Genomic DNA, 20,026 nt, shown 5'->3' on the forward strand with positions numbered 1-20,026 from the left:
AGGCTCTCCCGCTAATCTTCAGGGTCGGAGTGTGTTCTGGTATAGACCCAGTAAGCTTGCAGCTTGGAGAGGTGATTTTTGGACAGGATCACGCTTTGTGCATGCCGCTTCCGAGGTTGATTATGGAAGCCAAAATGAGCAAGTTTCCCTGGTTGGAGCCTGGAGCCTCAGGCCAGGCCTGTGGCCCTCTCTGTTGTTGTGTTTCACGCAGTGAGGTTCTTGACTGCCCGGTGTGGCTGGAGCAGTGGGTGGGCGTGGGCTGGAGTTGGGCGATGGCGGAAGGGGGCTGATGGTTTAGGCCTCAGTGCTGCCCCTGTCAGCTCCTCTGCTGAAGTTGCCGGCACACTGTTGGCGCTACGTGGATGTTCGTGGAGTGGGGTGTGGATCGAGTGAAGCATTTCAGCCTGGGTGGTGGCTGCTGGCCTGGAGAGAAAGGTAAGGTATCATGAGGAAAGGTCCTGTGTGATGTCGTGGGATGGGCTGTCATCATTGGGTTGCAGGCGCTGGCCTCGGCTTCCCAAGATTGTGCCTTGTTCGTGATGGGCTGGCATAAGCTGCCTATGGAGCAGATGGCTTTGGCAGTTCAAGTTGGTGAGTTGAGTTAGGTAACTTATGTAGAGTTGCGATCCCATTGCCCGAGGAATGACACCCAAAGGGTGTCTTGTGGGAAGTAAAGAAGATCGACATGGTGAGGCGTCTGTGCCGGCCTCCTTGGAGGTAGTTGAGTTATGCGAATATCCTCTTTGGCCGCTTTTTTCCCTTGTTTGGTAATGTGTAAAGCGAAAGTGTTTCTCCCATGGGGGAATGACGCGACCGGCCAGTGTAGCACGCAGGCCTTTCAAACAGCCCGAGGTTTATCTGGAGCAGTCCATTGGTGGGCCAGAGATGGGGGCCCCATTGCCATGCCTGCTGTGCTGCCGTGGCCAGCCACTGTTCCCTTTCAGGCTTTCCAGTCCCCTCGCATGGCAGAGGTCTTCCGTTGAAAGTCTGTCTGTGGTCCTCGGGGACCATGCCTTTGATCCCTGTGAGTTACTGGGTAGTGTCACTGTGGCAGTGGAGAATTTCCAGGATGCATGGGGTGGGATCAGCATCAACGAAGGAGACAGGCTTGTGGTCTGTCTTCCCTGGTGTTCAGTGTTCCCCGTGTTCTGAAGATGTTTGTGGTTTCCAGTAGGGTCGTGTCTCCCTGTGGGCTGGAGGAGGGCACGTAGGACGAGGCTTTCAAGGGTTTGAGAGTTTCCTTAGGGTTCCGGGCCGTGAACATTCAAGATGGGAGCTGCCTGAGACGTGGCTGGGCATGTGGAGTAGTCTCCGCCGTGGGGATCCGACATGGGTCATGGTGGATGAGGCCCACCACTTCCTGTGGTGGGCATTCCCACGGGTCAGTGGAAAGTGATTAGGCCTAGTTGGCGAGAAGTGGCACGTGGGCCAACGTTCGTTAGCCCCTTGAGTGGTTTCAGGCTGCATCTTGGCAGTAGACAGCTGCCGGTCGGTGTCGGCCCGACCATGGGAGTTCCCTTGCTTCCGGAAGTGCTGCGAGTGACCCCAAATGCCTATCAGATATACTGGTAGCTGACAGAGTCTCGAGGTGCACGTAGATGTCACAGCCAAGGCCCGGAGGCAGGTCTCGTGGAGGCTGTGTGTTTTTGTCAGAAGGCGTGGCTGTGGGAGAGCGGGAGTCCATGGACTATTTCAACAGCCCCTGGGGGTCAAAGTGTGCCTGCGGCCTCTTGAAGCTGACAGGAGTCTTTCTCCTTTCAGATGGGGGTCTAACCAGGGTGCTGTGTATAAACTATTTCTTTTATTGTTGGACTCCTCTTCACAGGACCATAGGGACACACAGAGACCAGGACGCGTATTCAGCGGCACACAGAGAAACCCACGAGCACGTCCGCATGCGCAGTCACAGTCACACATGCCCACACGCGTGAACATACACGTACAGCCTCTCACACACCGGCCAACGTATGTGCCTAATTTCCTGCAGTCGTACTATCAGACATGCAGTCAATTCTCGGTAAGGGATAGAGGTCCTTGGGAAGCAGTTTCAGAGCTCAAGGCCAGGTAAATGTTTGTATGGATCATGTCCTCTGAGGACACCGGTCCACTTATGAAGCCTCGGTGATTTCTGTCCACTTCTCAGGTGCAGTTGCTGGGAAAGGCTGGCCGTCGGCACAAACAAGAAGACCTTGGTGTGCTCTGATGACTGGAGGTGCTAAGAAGAACTGGAGAAAGTGAGGCGGGCCCATGTCCCCGAGCATGGTCGTGGATAACTCAGGACGGTAGGTATTCAAGCACCCCAAGATGTGCCATTAGGTATTAGGTTTTCCTCAGACGGGCCCAATGGCTGCAAGAGTGGATTGATTGTTCCTCTTGCTGAGTGGCCTGAGGGCTGTGGATTCTCCAGGCTTTTGAGGTAGCCCAGGCTCATGGCTCCTGTACAGAGCCCCGCACACACCCCGGTTGTGTTCTGCAGCGTCCCAGCATGTGCTTGGATCGATGATGACACCCTTGCATGCATTTCTTGGAAAATCTGAACCAAATGAGTGAGAACACTCTACCGTCTCCTCATCGAAACTGAGGTCCAGCACGTTTCCTCTCTCAGGGGGAGAGGACAGTTCGGAATGAGGGCCAGCGTCCCCTGCCGACATGCATGCAAACACCACCAAGAGCTCCAGTATTGGAGGGGCTCCTGTCTGAGGGTTGACCGTGTCTGCACATAAGCTGTGTTATCTGTGAATCCCGGGTCCCTGCTGAATGGCTGTTGAGGGAATGCAAGGGGGCAGGCTCTCCTGCTGGTCTTAAGAGTCGGAGTGTGTGCTGGTCTAGGCCCAGTTAGCTTTCAGTTGGGGAGGTGAGTTGTGGCCAGGAGCAGGCTTCGTGCATGTCATTTTGGGGGTTGATTCTGGAAGCCAAAATGAGCAAGCATCCCTGGTTGGTGCCTTGAACCTCAGGACAGGCCTGTGGACCTCCCTGTTCTTGTGTTTTTCACGGTGAGGTTCTTGAGTGCCTAGTGAGGCTGGAGCAATGGGCGGGGGTGAGCTCGGTTGGGCATCGGAGGAAAGCGGCTGAAGGAATAGGCCTCGCTGCTGCCCTTGTTTGCTTCTCTACTTTAACTCCCGGCACAGTGTTGATGCCAAGTGGGTCATCGTGGAGTGGGGAGAGAAACGAGTGCTGAATTTAAACCTGCGTGGATCACTGATGGCCCGCACAGGAAGGGAAGGGAAGATGTGGACATGTCCTTTGTGATGTCGTGGAATAGGCTGTCATAATTGGGTTGCAGGTGCTGGCCTCGGCTTCCCAAGGATGTGTCATGTTCGTGATTGGCTGGCATCAGCTGCCTATGGAGGGGATGGCTTTGGCAGTTCAAGTGGATGAGGTGAGGTAGGTAACTGTAGATTTGGAATCCCATTGCCAGAGGAAAGACACCCAAAGGGTGTCTTGTGAGACATAAAGAAGATTGACATGGTGATGCTTCTGTGCTGGCCTCCTTGGAGGATGTTTAGTTATGCGAACATCCCCTTTGGCTCCTTTGTTCCCTTGGTTGGGAATGTGCAAAGCGAAAGTGCTTCTCCCGGGGGGGGGGGGGGGGGGGGGGCATGACTCGGCTTGCGAACAGCCAGAGGTTTATCTGGAGCAGTCTGTTGGGGGGACAGAGGTGGGGGCACTGTTGCGACACCAGGCGCACTGTCATGGACAGCCACTGTGCCCTTTCAAGGTTCCAGGTCCCCTCGTGTGGCAAAGGTTTTCCGTTGAAAGTCTGTCTGTGGTCCTCGGGGACAGTGCCTTTGATCACTGTGAGTTCCTCGGTAGTATCGCTGTGGCAGTGGAGAATTGCCAGGATGCATGGGGTGTGGTGGGCATCATCAAAGCAGACCGGCTTGCGGTGTGTCTTCCCTGCTGTTCAGTGTCTCCGTGTTCGCATGATGTCTGTGGCTTCAAGTAGAGTCGAGTCGCCCTGCAGGGAGGAGGAGGGCACTTAGGATGAGGATGTGTAGTGCTTGAGCGTCTCCTCAGTGCTCAGGGCCGCAAACCCTACCAGTTGGAAGCTTGCCTATACGTGGACGGGAAGGTGGCCTAATTTCCGCTGTGTGGTTCCAACCTGTGTCATGGTTGCTGAAGCCCAACACTTCCCATTGAGGGCATTCCCACGGGGTCATGGAAAGTGATTTGGTCTAGTTGGCGAGATGAGGCACTTGGGCCGAAGTCCATTAACCCCTTGAGAAGTGCCAGGCTGCATCTTGCCTGTCGTCACCTGCAGGTCAGTGTCAGCCCGCCCATGGGAGGTTACCTTGCTTCCGGGAGAATTGGGAGTGACCCCAAGGTCACATCAGATGTGCTGGTAGGTGGCAGGATCTCCAGGTCCACATAGGTGTGACACCCACGGCCGGGAGGGAGGTCTCGTCCAGTCTTTGTGCTTTGGTCAGAAGGCGTGGCTGTGGGAGAGCGGGAGTCTGTGGCCTATTTCGACAGCCTGGGGGTCAAAGTTCGCATGCGGCCTCATGAAGCTGACAGGGGTCTTTCTCCTTTCAGTTGGGGGTCCAACCAGGGTGCTGGGTATAAACGATGACGTTTACTGTTAGAGGCGTCTGCAGAGGGCCACAGGAACACCCAGAGACCAAGACGCATATTTAACGGCACACACAGGAATCCACAAACGCATCCTCGTGCAGAGTCACAGTCACACACGCCCACACGTGTGAATACACACATACAGCGTCTCACATACCGAGCAACGTACGTGCGTAACTTCCTTCAGTCGTGCTGTGAGACACACAATCAGTTTTCGGTAAGGGATACTGGTACTTGGGAAGCAGGTTCCAGGCTCACGCCCAGGTTAAGTGTTCACAAAAATCATGTTCTCTGAGGACCCTGGTGCAATTTAGAAACCTGCGTGATTTCTGTCCACTTCTCAGGTGCAGTTGCAGCGTAAGGCTGGCTGTTGGCAGAGAAGAAGACCTTCACATCGTGTGATGACTGGATGTGCTAAGGAGAAGTGGAAAAAGTGGGGCGGGTGCACGTTGCCGAGCATGGCTGTGGGTATCTCAGGACGGTAGGCATTCACCCATATTAAGATGTGCCATTGGATATTAGGATTTCCACAGATGGGCCCAATGGTTGCAAGAGTGGATTGATTGTTGGTCCTGCTGAGTGGCCTGAGGACTGTGGATTCCCCAGGCAGTTGGAGTACTGCCAGGTCATGGCTCCTCTGCAGAGACCCACGGCCTTCCCTTTTGTGTTCTGCAGCGTCCCAGCATGTGCTTGGATCGATGATGACACCCTTGTATGCATTCCTTGCAAAATCTGAACAAATTGAATGAGAACGCTCTACCGTCAACTCATCGAAACTGAGGCCCAGCACGTTTCCTCTCTCGGGAGTACGGGACAGTTAGGAGTGAGGGCCAACGTCCCCTGCTGACAGGCATGCAAACACCACTAAGGGCTCCAGCATTGGAGGGGCTCCTGTCTGAGGGTCGACCATGTCTGCCCATAAGCTGGGTCATCTATGAATCCCCGGTCCCTGCTAAAAGGCCGTTGAGGGAATGCAAGAGGGCAGGCTCTCCCGCTAGTCTTCAGGGTCGGAGTGTGTTCTGGTATAGACCCAGTAAGCTTGCAGCTTGGAGAGTTGATTTTTGGACCGGATCACGCTTTGTGCATGCCGCTTCCGAGGTTGATTATGGAAGCCAAAATGAGCAAGTTTCCCTGGTTGGAGCCTGGAGCCTCAGGCCAGGCCTGTGGCCCTCTCTGTTGTTGTGTTTCACGCAGTGAGGTTCTTGACTGCCCGGTGTGGCTGGAGCAGTGGGTGGGCGTGGGCTGGAGTTGGGCGATGGCGGAAGGGGGCTGATGGTTTAGGCCTCAGTGCTGCCCCTGTCAGCTCCTCTGCTGAAGTTGCCGGCACACTGTTGGCGCTAAGTGGATGTTCGTGGAGTGGGGTGTGGATCGAGTGAAGCATTTCAGCCTGGGTGGTGGCTGCTGGCCTGGAGAGAAAGGTAAGTTATCATGAGGAAAGGTCCTGTGTGATGTCGTGGGATGGGCTGTCATCATTGGGTTGCAGGCGCTGGCCTCGGCTTCCCAAGATTGTGCCTTGTTCGTGATGGGCTGGCATAAGCTGCCTATGGAGCAGATGGCTTTGGCAGTTCAAGTTGGTGAGTTGAGTTAGGTAACTTATGTAGAGTTGCGATCCCATTGCCCGAGGAATGACACCCAAAGGGTGTCTTGTGGGAAGTAGAGAAGATCGACATGGGGAGGCTTCTGTGCCGGCCTCCTTGGAGGTAGTTGAGTTATGCGAATATCCCCTTTGGCCGCTTTGTTCCCTTGTTTGGTAATGTGTAAAGCGAAAGTGTTTCTCCCGTGGGGGAATGACGCGACCGGCCAGTGTAACACGCAGGCCTTTCAAACAGCCCGAGGTTTATCTGGAGCAGTCCATTGGTGGGCCAGAGATGGGGGCCCCATTGCCATGCCTGCTGTGCTGCCGTGGCCAGCCACTGTTACCTTTCAGGCTTCCAAGTCCCCTCGCATGGCAGAGGTTTTCCGTTGAAAATCTGTCTGTGGTCCTCGGGGACCATGCCTTTGATCCCTGTGAGTTACTGGGTAGTGTCACTGTGGCAGTGGAGAATTTCCAGGATGCATGGGGTGGGATCAGCATCAACGAAGGAGACAGGCTTGTGGTCTGTCTTCCCTGGTGTTCAGTGTTCCCGTGTTCTGAAGATGTTTGTGGTTTCCAGTAGGGTCGTGTCTCCCTGTGGGCTGGAGGAGGGCACGTAGGACGAGGCTTTCAAGGGTTTGAGAGTTTCCTTAGGGGTCCGGGCCGTGAACATTCAAGATGGGAGCTGCCTGAGACGTGGCTGGGCATGTGGAGTAGTCTCCGCCGTGGGGATCCGACATGGGTCATGGTGGATGAGGCCCACCACTTCCTGTGGTGGGCATTCCCACGGGTCAATCGAAAGTGATTAGGCCTAGTTGGCGAGAAGTGGCACGTGGGCCAACGTTCGTTAGCCCCTTGAGTGGTTTCAGGCTGCATCTTGGCAGTAGACAGCTGCCGGTCGGTGTCGGCCCGACCATGGGATTTCCCTTGCTTCCGGAAGTGCTGCGAGTGACTCCAAATGCCTATCAGATATACTGGTAGCTGACAGAGACTCGAGGTGCACGTAGATGTCACAGCCAAGGCCCGGAGGCAGGTCTCGTCGAGGCTGTGTGTTTTTGTCAGAAGGCGTGGCTGTGGGAGCGCGGGAGTCCATGGACTATTTCAACAGCCCCTGGGGGTCAAAGTGTAGCTGCGGCCTCTTGAAGCTGACAGGAGTCTTTCTCCTTTCAGTTGGGGGTCTAACCAGGGTGCTGTGTATAAACTATTTCTTTTATTGTTGGACTCCTCTTCACAGGACCATAGGGACACACAGAGACCAGGACGCGTATTCAGCGGCACACAGAGAAACCCACGAGCACGTCCGCATCCGCAGTCACAGTCACACATGCCCACACGCGTGAGCACACACATACAGGCTCTCACACACCGGCCAACGTATGTGCCTAACTTCCTGCAGTCGTACTATCAGACATGCAGTCAATTCTCGGTAAGGGATAGAGGTCCTTGGGAAGCAGTTTCAGAGCTCAAGGCCAGGTAAATGTTTGTATGGATCATGTCCTCTGAGGACACCGGTCCACTTATGAAGCCTCGGTGATTTCTGTCCACTTCTCAGGTGCAGTTGCTGGGAAAGGCTGGCCGTCGGCACAAACAAGAAGACCTTGGTGTGCTCTGATGACTGGAGGTGCTAAGAAGAACTGGAGAAAGTGAGGCGGGCCCATGTCCCCGAGCATGGTCGTGGATAACTCAGGACGGTAGGTATTCAAGCACCCCAAGATGTGCCATTAGGTATTAGGTTTTCCTCAGACGGGCCCAATGGCTGCAAGAGTGGATTGATTGTTCCTCTTGCTGAGTGGCCTGAGGGCTGTGGATTCTCCAGGCTTTTGAGGTAGCCCAGGCTCATGGCTCCTGTACAGAGCCCCGCACACACCCGGGTTGTGTTCTGCAGCGTCCCAACATGTGCTTGGATCGATGATGACACACTTGCATGCATTTCTTGGAAAATCTGAACCAAATGAGTGAGAACACTCTACCGTCTCCTCATCGAAACTGAGGTCCAGCACGTTTCCTCTCTCAGGGGGAGAGGACTGTTCGGAATGAGGGCCAGCGTCCCCTGCCGACATGCATGCAAACACCACCAAGAGCTCTAGTATTGGAGGGGCTCCTGTCTGAGGGTTGACCATGTCTGCACATAAGCTGTGTTATCTTTGAATCCAGGGTCCCTGCTGAATGGCTGTTGAGGGAAAGCAAGGGGGCAGGCTCTCCTGCTGGTCTTAAGAGTCGGAGTGTGTGCTGGTCTAGGCCCAGTTAGCTTGCAGTTGGGGAGGTGAGTTGTGCCCAGGAGCAGGCTTCGTGCATGCCATTTTGGGGGTTGATTCTGGAAGCCAAAATGAGCAAGCATCCTTGGTTGGTGCCTTGAACCTCAGGACAGGCCTGTGGACCTCCCTGTTCTTGTGTTTTTCACGGTGAGGTTCTTGAGTGCCTAGTGAGGCTGGAGCAATGGGCGGGGGTGAGCTCGGTTGGGCATCGGAGGAAAGCGGCTGAAGGATTAGGCCTCGCTGCTGCCCTTGTTTGCTTCTCTACTTTAACTCCCGGCACAGTGTTGATGCCAAGTGGGTCATCGTGGAGTGGGGAGAGGAACGAGTGCTGAATTTAAACCTGCATGGATCACTGATGGCCCGCACAGGAAGGGATGGGAAGATGTGGACATGTCCTTTGTGATGTCGTGGAATAGGCTATCATAATTGGGTTGCAGGTGCTGGCCTCGGCTTCCCAAGGATGTGTCATGTTCGTGATTGGCTGGCATCAGCTGCCTATGGAAGGGATGGCTTTGGCAGTTCAAGTGGATGAGGTGAGGTAGGTAACTGTGTAGATTTGGAATCCCATTGAGAGAGGAAAGACACCCAAAGGGTGTCTTGCGAGACGTAAAGAAGATTGACATGATGACGCCTCTGTGCTGGCCTTCTTGGATGATGCTTATTTATGCGAACATCCCCTTTGGCCGCTTTGTTCCCTTGTTTGGGAATGTGCAAAGTGAAAGTGCTTCTCCCGGGGGGGCGTGACTCGGCTTGCGTACAGCCAGAGGTTTATCTAGAGCAGTCTGTTGGGGGGACAGAGGTGGGGGCACTGTTGCGACACCAAGCGCACTATCGTGGACAGCCACTGTGCCCTTTCAAGGTTCCAGGTCCCCTCGTGTGGCAAAGGTTTTCCGTTGAAAGTCTGTCTGTGTTCCTCGGGGACAGTGCCTTTGATCACTGTGAGTTCCTCGGTAGTGTCGCTGTGGCAGGGGAGAATTGCAAGGATGCATGGGGTGGGGTGGGCATCATCAAAGCAGACAGGCTTGCGGTGTGTCTTCCCTGCTGTTCAGTGTCTCCGTGTTCGCATGATGTCTGTGGCTTCAAGTAGATTCGAGTCGCCCTGCAGGCAGGAGGAGGGCACTTAGGACGAGGATGTGTAGTGCTTGAGCGTCTACTCAGTGCTCAGGGCCGCAAACCCTACCAGTTGGAAGCTTGCCTATACGTGGCCGGGAAGGTGGCCTAATTTCCGCTGTGTGGTTCCAACCTGTGTCATGGTTGCTGAAGCCCAACACTTCCCATTGAGGGCTTCCCACGGGGTCATGGAAAGTGATTTGGTCTAGTTGGCGAGATGAGGCACTTGGGCCGAAGTCCATTAACGCCTTGAGAAGTGCCAGGCTGCATCGTGCTTTTTGGCAACTGCAGGTCAGTGTCAGCCCGCCCATGGGAGGTTACCTTGCTTCCGGGAGCACTGGGAGAGACCCCAAGGGCACATCAGATGTGCTGGTAGGTGGCAGGATCTCCAGGTCCACATAGGTGTGACACCCACGGCCGGGAGGGAGGTCTCGTCCAGTCTTTGTACTTTCGTCAGAAGGCATGGCTGTGGGAGAGCGGGAGTCTGTGGCCTATTTCGACAGCCTGGGGGTCAAAGTTCGCATGCGGCCTCATGAAGCTGACAGGGGTCTTTCTCCTTTCAGTTGGGGGTCCAACCAGGGTGCTGGGTATAAACGATGACGTTTACTGTTAGAGGCGTCTGCAGAGGGCCACAGGAACACCCAGAGACGAAGACGCATATTTAGCGGCACACACAGGAATCCACAAATGCATCCTCGTGCAGAGTCACAGTCAAACACGCCCACACGTGTGAATACACACATACAGCGTCTCACACACCGAGCAACGTACGTGCGTAACTTCTTTCAGTCGTGCTGTGAGACACACAATCAGTTTTCGGTAAGGGATAGTGGTACTTGGGAAGCAGGTTCCAGGCTCACGCCCAAGTTAAGTGTTCACAAAAATCATGTTCTCTGAGGACCCTGGTGCAATTAGGAAACTTGCGTGATTTCTGTCCACTTCTCAGGTGCAGTTGCAGCGTAAGGCTGGCTGTTGGCAGAGAAGAAGACCTTCACATCGTGTGATGACTGGATGTGCTAAGGAGAACTGGAAAAAGTGGGGCGGGTGCACGTTGCCGAGCATGGCTGTGGATATCTCAGGACGGTAGGCATTCACCCATATTAAGATGTGCCATTGGATATTAGGATTTCCACAGATGGGCCCAATGGTTGCAAGAGTGGATTGATTGTTGGTCCTGCTGAGTGGCCTGAGGACTGTGGATTCCCCAGGCAGTTGGAGTACTGCCAGGTCATGGCTCCTCTGCAGAGACCCACGGCCTTCCCTTTTGTGTTCTGCAGCGTCCCAGCATGTGCTTGGATCGATGATGACACCCTTGTATGCATTCCTTGCAAAATCTGAACAAAATGAGTGAGAACGCTCTACCATCTCCTCATCGAAACTGAGGCCCAGCACGTTTCCTCTCTCGGGAGTACGGGACAGTTAGGAGTGAGGGCCAACGTCCCCTGCTGACAGGCATGCAAACACCACTAAGGGCTCCAGCATTGGAGGGGCTCCTGTCTGAGGGTCGACCTTGTCTGCCCATAAGCTGGGTCATCTATGAATCCCCGGTCCCTGCTAAAAGGCCGTTGAGGGAATGCAAGAGGGCAGGCTCTCCCGCTAGTCTTCAGGGTCGGAGTGTGTTCTGGTATAGACCCAGTAAGCTTGCAGCTTGGAGAGGTGATTTTTGGACAGGATCACGCTTTGTGCATGCCACTTCCGAGGTTGATTATGGAAGCCAAAATGAGCAAGTTTCCCTGGTTGGAGCCTGGAGCCTCAGGCCAGGCCTGTGGCCCTCTCTGTTGTTGTGTTTCACGCAGTGAGGTTCTTGACTGCCCGGTGTGGCTGGAGCAGTGGGTGGGCGTGGGCTGGAGTTGGGCGATGGCGGAAGGGGGCTGATGGTTTAGGCCTCAGTGCTGCCCCTGTCAGCTCCTCTGCTGAAGTTGCCGGCACACTGTTGGCGCTAAGAGGATGTTCGTGGAGTGGGGTGTGGATCGAGTGAAGCATTTCAGCCTGTGTGGTGGCTGCTGACCTGGAGAGAAAGGTAAGGAATCATGAGGAAAGGTCCTGTGTGATGTCGTGGGATGGGCTGTCATCATTGGGTTGCAGGCGCTGGCCTCGGCTTCCCAAGAATGTGCCTTGTTCGTGATGGGCTGGCATAAGCTGCCTATGGAGCAGATGGCTTTGGCAGTTCAAGTGGGTGAGTTGAGGTAGGTAACATGTGTAGAGTTGCGATTCCATTGCCCAAGGAATGACACCCAAAGGGTGTCTTGCGGGAAGTAGAGAAGTTCGACATGGTGAGGCGTCTGTGCCGGCCTCCTTGGAGGTAGTTGAGTTATGCGAATATCCCCTTTGGCCGCTTTGTTCCCTTGTTTGGCAATGTGTAAAGCGAAAGTGTTTCTCCTGTGGGGGAATGACGCGACCGGCCAGTGTAGCACGCAGGCCTTTCGAACAGCCAGAGGTTTATCTGGAGCAGTCCATTGGTGGGGCAGAGATGGGGGCCCCATTGCCATGCCTGCTGTGCTGCCGTGGCCAGCCACTGTTCCCTTTCAGGCTTCCAAGTCCTCTCGCATTGCAGAGGTCTTCCGTTGCAACTCTGTCTGTGGTCCTCGGGGACCATGCCTTTGATCCCTGTGAGTTACTCGGTAGTGTCACTGTGGCAGTGGAGAATTTCCAGGATGCATGGGGTGGGATCAGCATCAACGGAGGAGACAGGCTTGTTGTCTGTCTTCCCTGGTGTTCAGTGTTCCCGTGTTCTGAAGATGTTTGTGGTTTCCAGTAGGGTCATGTCTCCCTGTGGGCTGGAGGAGGGCACGTAGGAAGAGGCTTTCAAGGGTTTGAGAGTTTCCTTAGGGGTTAGGGCCTTGAACATTCAAGATGGGAGCTGCCTGAGACGTGGCTGGGCATGTGGAGTAGTCTCCACCGTGGGGATCCGACATGGGTCATGGTGGCTGAGGCCCACCACTTCCTTTGGTGGGCATTCCCACTGGTCAGTGGAAAGTGATTAGGCCTAGTTGGCGAGAAGTGGCACGTGGGCCCACGTTCGTTAGCCCCTTGAGTGGTTTCAGGCTGCATCTTGGCAGTAGACAGCTGCCGGTCGGTGTCGGCCCGTCCATGGGAGTTCCCTTGCTTCCGGAAGTGCTGCGAGTGACCCCAAATGCCCATCAGATATACTGGTAGCTCACAGAGTCTCGAGGTGCATGTAGATGTCACAGCCAAGGCCTGGAGGCAGGTCTCGTCGAGGCTGTGTGTTTTTGTCAGAAGGCGTGGCTGTGGGAGGGCGGCAGTCCATGGATTATTCCAACAGCACCTGGGGGTCAAAGTGTGCCTGCGGCCTCTTGAAGCTGACAGGAGTCTTTCTCCTTTCATTTGGGGGTCTAACCAGGGTGCTGTGTATAAACTATTTCTTTTATTGTTGGACTCATCTTCACAGGGCCATAGGGACACTCAGAGACCAAGACGCGTATTCAGTGGCACACAGAGAAACCCACGAGCACGTCCGCATGCGCAGTCACAGTCACACATGCCCACACGCGTGAACACACACATACAGCCTCTCACACACCGGCCATCGTATGTGCCTAACTTCCTGCAGTCGTACTATCAGACATGCAGTCAATACTCGGTAAGGGATAGAGGTCCTTGGGAAGCAGTTTCAGAGCTCAAGGCCAGGTAAATGTTTGTATGGACCATGTCCTCTGAGGACACCGGTCCACTTATGAAGCCTCGGTGATTTCTGTCCACTTCTCAGGTGCAGTTGCTGGGAAAGGCTGGCCATCGGCACAAACAAGAAGACCTTGGTGTGCTCTGATGACTGGAGGTGCTAAGAAGAACTGGAGAAAGTGAGGCGGGCCCATGTCCCCGAGCATGTTGGTGGATAACTCAGGACGGTAGGAATTCAAGCACCCCAAGATGTGCCATTAGGTATTAGGTTTTCCTCAGACGGGCCCAATGGCTGCAAGAGTGGATTGATTGTTCCTCTTGCTGAGTGGCCTGAGGGCTGTGGATTCTCCAGGCTTTTGAGGTAGCCCAGGTTCATGGCTCCTGTACAGTGCCCCACGCACACCCTGGTTGTGTTCTGCAGCATCCCAGCATGTGCTTGAATCGATGATGACACCCTTGCATGCATTTCTTGGAAAATCTGAACCAAATGAGTGAGAACACTCTACCGTCTCCTCTTCGAAACTGAGGTTCAGCACGTTTCCTCTCTCAGGGGGAGAGGACAGTTAGGAATGAGGGCCAGCATCCCCCGCCGACATGCATGCAAACACCACCAAGGACTCCAGTATTGGAGGGGCTCCTGTCTGAGGGTTGACTGTGTCTGCACATAAGCTGTGTTATCTGTGAATCCCGGGTCCCTGCTGAATGGCTGTTGAGGGAATGCGAGGGGGCAGGCTCTCCTGCTGGTCTTAAGAGTCGGAGTGTGTGCTGGTCTAGGCCCAGTTAGCTGGCAGTTGGGAGGTGAGTTGTGGCCAGGAGCACGCTTCGTGCATGCCATTTTGGGGGTTGATTCTGGAAGCCAAAATGAGCAAGCGTTCCTGCTTGGAGCCTTGAACCTCAGGCCAGGCCTGTGGACCTCCCTGTTCTTGCGTTTTTCACGGTGAGGTTCTCGAGTGCCTAGTGAGGCTGGAGCAATGGGCGGGGGTGAGCTCGGTTGGGCATCGGAGGAAAGCGGCTTAAGGATTAGGCCTCGCTGCTGCCCTTGCTTGCATCTCTACTTTAACTCCCGGCACAGTGTTGATGCCAAGTGGGTCATCGTGGAGTGGGGAGAGGAACGAGTGCTGAATTTAAACCTGTGTGGATCACTGATGGCCCGCACAGGAAGGGAAGGGAAGATGTGGACATGTCCTTTGTGATGTCGTGGAATAGGCTATCATAATTGGGTTGCAGGTGCTGGCCTCGGCTTCACAAGGATGTGTCATGTTCGTGATTGGCTGGCATCAGCTGCCTATGGAGGGGATGGCTTTGGCAGTTCAAGTGGATGAGGTGAGGTAGGTAACTGTGTAGATTTGGAATCCCATTGCCAGAGGAAAGACACCCAAAGGGTGTCTTGCGAGACGTAAAGAAGATTGACATGATGACGCGTCTGTGCTGGCCTCCTTGGAGGATGTTTAGTTATGCGAACATCCCCTTTGGCCGCTTTGTTCCCTTGTTTGGGAATGTGCAAAGCGAAAGTGCTTCTCCCGGGGGGGGGGGTGGGGGCATGGCTCGGCTTGCGAACAGCCAGAGGTTTATCTGGAGCAGTCTGTTGGGGGGACAGAGGTGGGGGCACAGTTGTGACACCAGGCGCACTGTCGTGGACAGCCACTGTGCCCTTTCAAGGTTCCAGGTCCCCTCGTGTGGCAAAGGTTTTCCGTTGAAAGTCTGTCTGTGGTCCTCGGGGACAGTGCCTTTGATCACTGTGAGTTCCTCGGTAGTGTCGCTGTGGCAGGGGAGAATTGCCAGGATGCATGGGGTGTGGTGGGCATCATCAAAGCAGACAGGCTTGCGGTGTGTCTTCCCTGCTGTTCAGTGTCTCCGTGTTCGCATGATGTCTGTGGCTTCAAGTAGAGTCGAGTCGCCCTGCAGGCAGGAGGAGGGCACTTAGGACGAGGCTGTGTAGCGCTTGAGCGTCTCCTCAGTGCTCAGGGCCGCAAACCCTACCAGTTGGAAGCTTGCCTATACGTGGCCGGGAAGGTGGCCTAATTTCCGCTGTGTGGTTCCAACCTGTGTCATGGTTGCTGAAGCCCAACACTTCCCATTGAGGGCATTCCCACGGGGTCATGGAAAGTGATTTGGTCTAGTTGGCGAGATGAGGCACTTGGGCCGAAGTCCATTAACCCCTTGAGAAGTGCCAGGCTGCATCTTGCCTGTCGTCACCTGCAGGTCGGTGTCAGCCCGCCCATGGGAGGTTACCTTGCTTCCGGGAGCACTGGGAGTGACCCCAAGGGCACATCAGATGTGCTGGTAGGTGGCAGGATCTCCAGGTCCACATAGGTGTGACACCCACGGCCGGGAGGGAGGTCTCGTCCAGTCTTTGCGCTTTGGTCAGAAGGCGTGGCTGTGGGAGAGCGGGAGTCTGTGGCCTATTTCGACAGCCTGGGGGTCAAAGTTCGCATGCGGCCTCATGAAGCTGACAGGGGTCTTTCTCCTTTCAGTTGGGGGTCCAACCAGGGTGCTGTGTATAAACGATGACGTTTACTGTTAGAGGCGTCTGCAGAGGGACACCGGAACACCCAGAGACCAAGAAGCATATTTAGCGGCACACACAGGAATCCACAAAAGCATCCTCGTGCAGAGTCACAGTCACACACGCCCCAACGTGTGAATACACACATACAGCGTCTCACACACCGAGCAACGTACGTGCGTAACTTCCTTCAGTCGTGCTCTGAGACACACAATCAGTTTTCGGTAAGGGATAGTGGTACTTGGGAAGCAGGTTCCAGGCTCACGCCCAGGTTAAGTGTTCACAAAAATCATGTTCTCTGAGGACCCTGGTGCAATTTAGAAACCTGCGTGATTTCTGTCCACTTCTCAGGTGCAGTTGCAGCGTAAGGCTGGCTGTTGGCAGAGAAGAAGACCTTCGCATCGTCTGATGACTGGATGTGCTAAGGAGAACTGGAAAAAGTGGGGCGGGTGCACATTGCCGAGCATGGCTGTGGATATCTCAGGACGGTAGGCATTCACCCATACTAAGATGTGCCATTGGATATTGGGATTTCCACTGATGGGCCCAATGGTTGCAAGAGTGGATTGATTGTTGGTCCTGCTGAGTGGCCTGAGGATTGTGGATTCCCCAGGCAGTTGGAGTACTGCCAGGTCATGGCTCCTCTGCAGAGACCCACGGCCTTCCCTTTTGTGTTCTGCAGCGTCCCAGCATGTGCTTGGATCGATGATGACACCCTTGTATGCATTCCTTGCAATATCTGAACATAATGAGTGAGAACGCTCTACCGTCTCCTCATCGAAACTGAGGTCCAGCACGTTTCCTCTCTTGGGAGTACGGGACAGTTAGGAGTGAGGGCCAACGTCCCCTGCTGACAGGCATGCAAACACCACTAAGGGCTCCAGCATTGGAGGGGCTCCTGTCTGAGGGTCGACCATGTCTGCCCATAAGCTGGGTCATCTATGAATCCCCGGTCCCTGCTAAAAGTCCGTTGAGGGAATGCAAGAGGGCAGGCTCTCCCGCTAGTCTTCAGGGTCGGAGTGTGTTCTGGTATAGACCCAGTAAGCTTGCAGCTTGGAGAGGTGATTTTTGGAGAGGATCACGCTTTGTGCATGCCGCTTCCGAGGTTGATTATGGAAGCCAAAATGAGCAAGCTTCCCTGGTTGGAGCCTGGAGCCTCAGGCCAGGCCTGTGGCCCTCTCTGTTGTTGTGTTTCACGCAGTGAGGTTCTTGACTGCCCGGTGTGGCTGGAGCAGTGGGTGGGCGTGGGCTGGAGTTGGGCGATGGCGGAAGGGGGCTGATGGTTTAGGCCTCAGTGCTGCCCCTGTCAGCTCCTCTGCTGAAGTTGCCGGCACACTGTTGGCGCTAAGTGGATGTTCGTGGAGTGGGGTGTGGATCGAGTGAAGCATTTCAGCCTGGGTGGTGGCTGCTGGCCTGGAGAGAAAGGTAAGGTATCATGAGGAAAGGTCCTGTGTGATGTCGTGGGATGGGCTGTCATCATTGGGTTGCAGGCGCTGGCCTCGGCTTCCCAAGAATGTGCCTTGTTCGTGATGGGCTGGCATAAGCTGCCTATGGAGCAGATGGCTTTGGCAGTTCAAGTTGGTGAGTTGAGTTAAGTAACTTATGTAGAGTTGCGATCCCATTGCCCGAGGAATGACACCCAAAGGGTGTCTTGCGGGAAGTAGAGAAGATCGACATGGGGAGGCTTCTGTGCCGGCCTCCTTGGAGGTAGTTGAGTTATGCGAATATCCCCTTTGGCCGCTTTGTTCCCTTGTTTGGTAATGTGTAAAGCGAAAGTGTTTCTCCTGTGGGGGAATGACGCGACCGGCCAGTGTAGCACGCAGGCCATTTGAACAGCCCGAGGTTTATCTGGAGCAGTCCATTGGTGGGCCAGAGATGGGGGCCCCATTGCCATGCCTGCTCTGCTGCCGTGGCCAGCCACTGTTCCCTTTCAGGCTTCCAAGTCCCCTCGCATGGCAGAGGTCTTCCGTTGAAAGTCTGTCTGTGGTCCTCGGGGACCATGCCTTTGATCCCTGTGAGTTACTGGTTAGTGTCACTGTGGCAGTGGAGAATTTCCAGGATGCATGGGGTGGGATCAGCATCAACGAAGGAGACAGGCTTGTGGTCTCTCTTCCCTGGTGTTCAGTGTTCCCGTATTCTGAAGACGTTTGTGGTTTCCAGTAGGGTCTTGTCGCCCTGTGGGCTGGCGGAGGGCACGTAGGACGAGGCTTTCAAGGGTTTGAGAGTTTCCTGAGGGGTCAGGGCCGTGAACATTCAAGATGGGAGCTGCCTGAGACGTGGCTGGGCATGTGGAATAGTCTCCGCCGTGGGGATCCGACATGGGTCATGGTGGCTGAGGCCCACCACTTCCTGTGGTGGGCATTCCCACGGGTCAGTGGAAAGTGATTAGGCCTAGTTGGCGAGAAGTGGCACGTGGGCCCACGTTCGTTAGCCCCTTGAGTGGTTTCAGGCTGCATCTTGGCAGTAGACAGCTGCCGGTCGGTGTCGGCCCGTCCATGGGAGTTCCCTTGCTTCCGGAAGTGCTGCGAGTGACCCCAAATGCCCATCAGATATACTGGTAGCTCACAGAGTCTCGAGGTGCACGTAGATGTCACAGCCAAGGCCCGGAGGCAGGTCTCGTCGAGGCTGTGTGTTTTTGTCAGAAGGCGTGGCTGTGGGAGGGCGGCAGTCCATGGATTATTCCAACAGCACCTGGGGGTCAAAGTGTGCCTGCGGCCTCTTGACGCTGACAGGAGTCTTTCTCCTTTCAGTTGGGGGTCTAACCAGGGTGCTGTGTATAAACTATTTCTTTTATTGTTGGTCTCCTCTTCACAGGGCCATAGGGACACACAGAGACCAAGACGCGTATTCAGCGGCACACAGAGAAACCCACGAGCACGTCCGCATGCGCAGTCACAGTCACACATGCCCACACGCGTGAACACACACATACAGCCTCTCACACACCGGCCAACGTATGTGCCTAACTTCCTGCAGTTGTACTATCAGACGTGCAGTCAATTCTCGGTAAGGGATAGAGGTACTTGGGAAGCAGTTTCAGAGCTCAAGGCCAGGTAAATGTTTGTATGGACCATGTCCTCTGAGGACACCGGTCCACTTATGAAGCCTCGGTGATTTCTGTCCACTTCTCAGGTGCAGTTGCTGGGAAAGGCTGGCCGTCGGCACAAACAAGAAGACCTTGGTGTGCTCTGATGACTGGAGGTGCTAAGAAGAACTGGAGAAAGTGAGGCGGGCCCATGTCCCCGAGCATGTTGGTGGATAACTCAGGACGGTAGGTATTCAAGCACCCCAAGATGTGCCATTAGGTATTAGGTTTTCCTCAGACGGGCCCAATGGCTGCAAGAGTGGATTGATTGTTCCTCTTGCTGAGTGGCCTGAGGGCTGTGGATTCTCCAGGCTTTTGAGGTAGCCCAGGCTCATGGCTCCTGTACAGAGCCCCACGCACACCCCGGTTGTGTTCTGCAGCATCCCAGCATGTGCTTGGATCGATGATGACACCCTTGCATGCATTTCTTGGAAAATCTGAACCAAATGAGTGAGAACACTCTACCGTCTCCTCTTCGAAACTGAGGTTCAGCACGTTTCCTCTTTCAGGGGGAGAGTACAGTTAGGAATGAGGGCCAGCATCCCCCGCCGACATGCATGCAAACACCACCAAGGACTCCAGTATTGGAGGGGCTCCTGTCTGAGGGTTGACCGTGTTTGCACATAAGCTGTGTTATCTGTGAATCCCGGGTCCCTGCTGAATGGCTGTTGAGGGAATGCGAGGGGGCAGGCTCTCCTGCTGGTCTTAAGAGTCGGAGTGTGTGCTGGTCTAGGCCCAGTTAGCTGGCAGTTGGGAGGTGAGTTGTGGCCAGGAGCACGCTTCGTGCATGCCATTTTGGGGGTTGATTCTGGAAGCCAAAATGAGCAAGCGTTCCTGCTTGGAGCCTTGAACCTCAGGCCAGGCCTGTGGACCTCCCTGTTCTTGCGTTTTTCACGGTGAGGTTCTCGAGTGCCTAGTGAGGCTGGAGCAATGGGCGGGGGTGAGCTCGGTTGGGCATCGGAGGAAAGCGGCTTAAGGATTAGGCCTCGCTGCTGCCCTTGCTTGCATCTCTACTTTAACTCCCGGCACAGTGTTGATGCCAAGTGGGTCATCGTGGAGTGGGGAGAGGAACGAGTGCTGAATTTAAACCTGTGTGGATCACTGATGGCCCGCACAGGAAGGGAAGGGAAGATGTGGACATGTCCTTTGTGATGTCGTGGAATAGGCTATCATAATTGGGTTGCAGGTGCTGGCCTCGGCTTCACAAGGATGTGTCATGTTCGTGATTGGCTGGCATCAGCTGCCTATGGAGGGGATGGCTTTGGCAGTTCAAGTGGATGAGGTGA

The 20,026-nt window shown here is 54.8% G+C and overlaps 7 non-coding genes across 7 annotated transcripts; all 7 read left to right on the forward strand.

Annotated features, from left to right (window-relative positions):
- Positions 1-2,493: 2,493 nt before the first annotated feature.
- Positions 2,494-2,586, forward strand: LOC137777309 (small nucleolar RNA SNORD116). Its single transcript, XR_011076497.1, has one exon. It is a non-coding gene; the product is annotated as a small nucleolar RNA SNORD116 (small nucleolar RNA).
- A 2,678-nt stretch (positions 2,587-5,264) lies between these two features.
- Positions 5,265-5,357, forward strand: LOC137778548 (small nucleolar RNA SNORD116). Its single transcript, XR_011076927.1, has one exon. It is a non-coding gene; the product is annotated as a small nucleolar RNA SNORD116 (small nucleolar RNA).
- A 2,690-nt stretch (positions 5,358-8,047) lies between these two features.
- On the forward strand, positions 8,048-8,140 carry LOC137778058 (small nucleolar RNA SNORD116). The gene has a single exon (XR_011076724.1). It is a non-coding gene; the product is annotated as a small nucleolar RNA SNORD116 (small nucleolar RNA).
- Positions 8,141-10,804: 2,664 nt separating this feature from the next.
- Positions 10,805-10,897, forward strand: LOC137777076 (small nucleolar RNA SNORD116). Its single transcript, XR_011076411.1, has one exon. It is a non-coding gene; the product is annotated as a small nucleolar RNA SNORD116 (small nucleolar RNA).
- A 2,690-nt stretch (positions 10,898-13,587) lies between these two features.
- LOC137778691 (small nucleolar RNA SNORD116) lies at positions 13,588-13,680 on the forward strand. The gene has a single exon (XR_011076976.1). It is a non-coding gene; the product is annotated as a small nucleolar RNA SNORD116 (small nucleolar RNA).
- A 2,674-nt stretch (positions 13,681-16,354) lies between these two features.
- Positions 16,355-16,447, forward strand: LOC137778573 (small nucleolar RNA SNORD116). The gene has a single exon (XR_011076939.1). It is a non-coding gene; the product is annotated as a small nucleolar RNA SNORD116 (small nucleolar RNA).
- Positions 16,448-19,137: 2,690 nt separating this feature from the next.
- LOC137750141 (small nucleolar RNA SNORD116) lies at positions 19,138-19,230 on the forward strand. Its single transcript, XR_011070380.1, has one exon. It is a non-coding gene; the product is annotated as a small nucleolar RNA SNORD116 (small nucleolar RNA).
- Positions 19,231-20,026: the final 796 nt, after the last annotated feature.

The sequence above is a fragment of the Eschrichtius robustus genome, chromosome 1 (assembly GCF_028021215.1).
Source record: "Eschrichtius robustus isolate mEscRob2 chromosome 1, mEscRob2.pri, whole genome shotgun sequence".
Classification (NCBI taxonomy): domain Eukaryota; kingdom Metazoa; phylum Chordata; class Mammalia; order Artiodactyla; family Eschrichtiidae; genus Eschrichtius; species Eschrichtius robustus.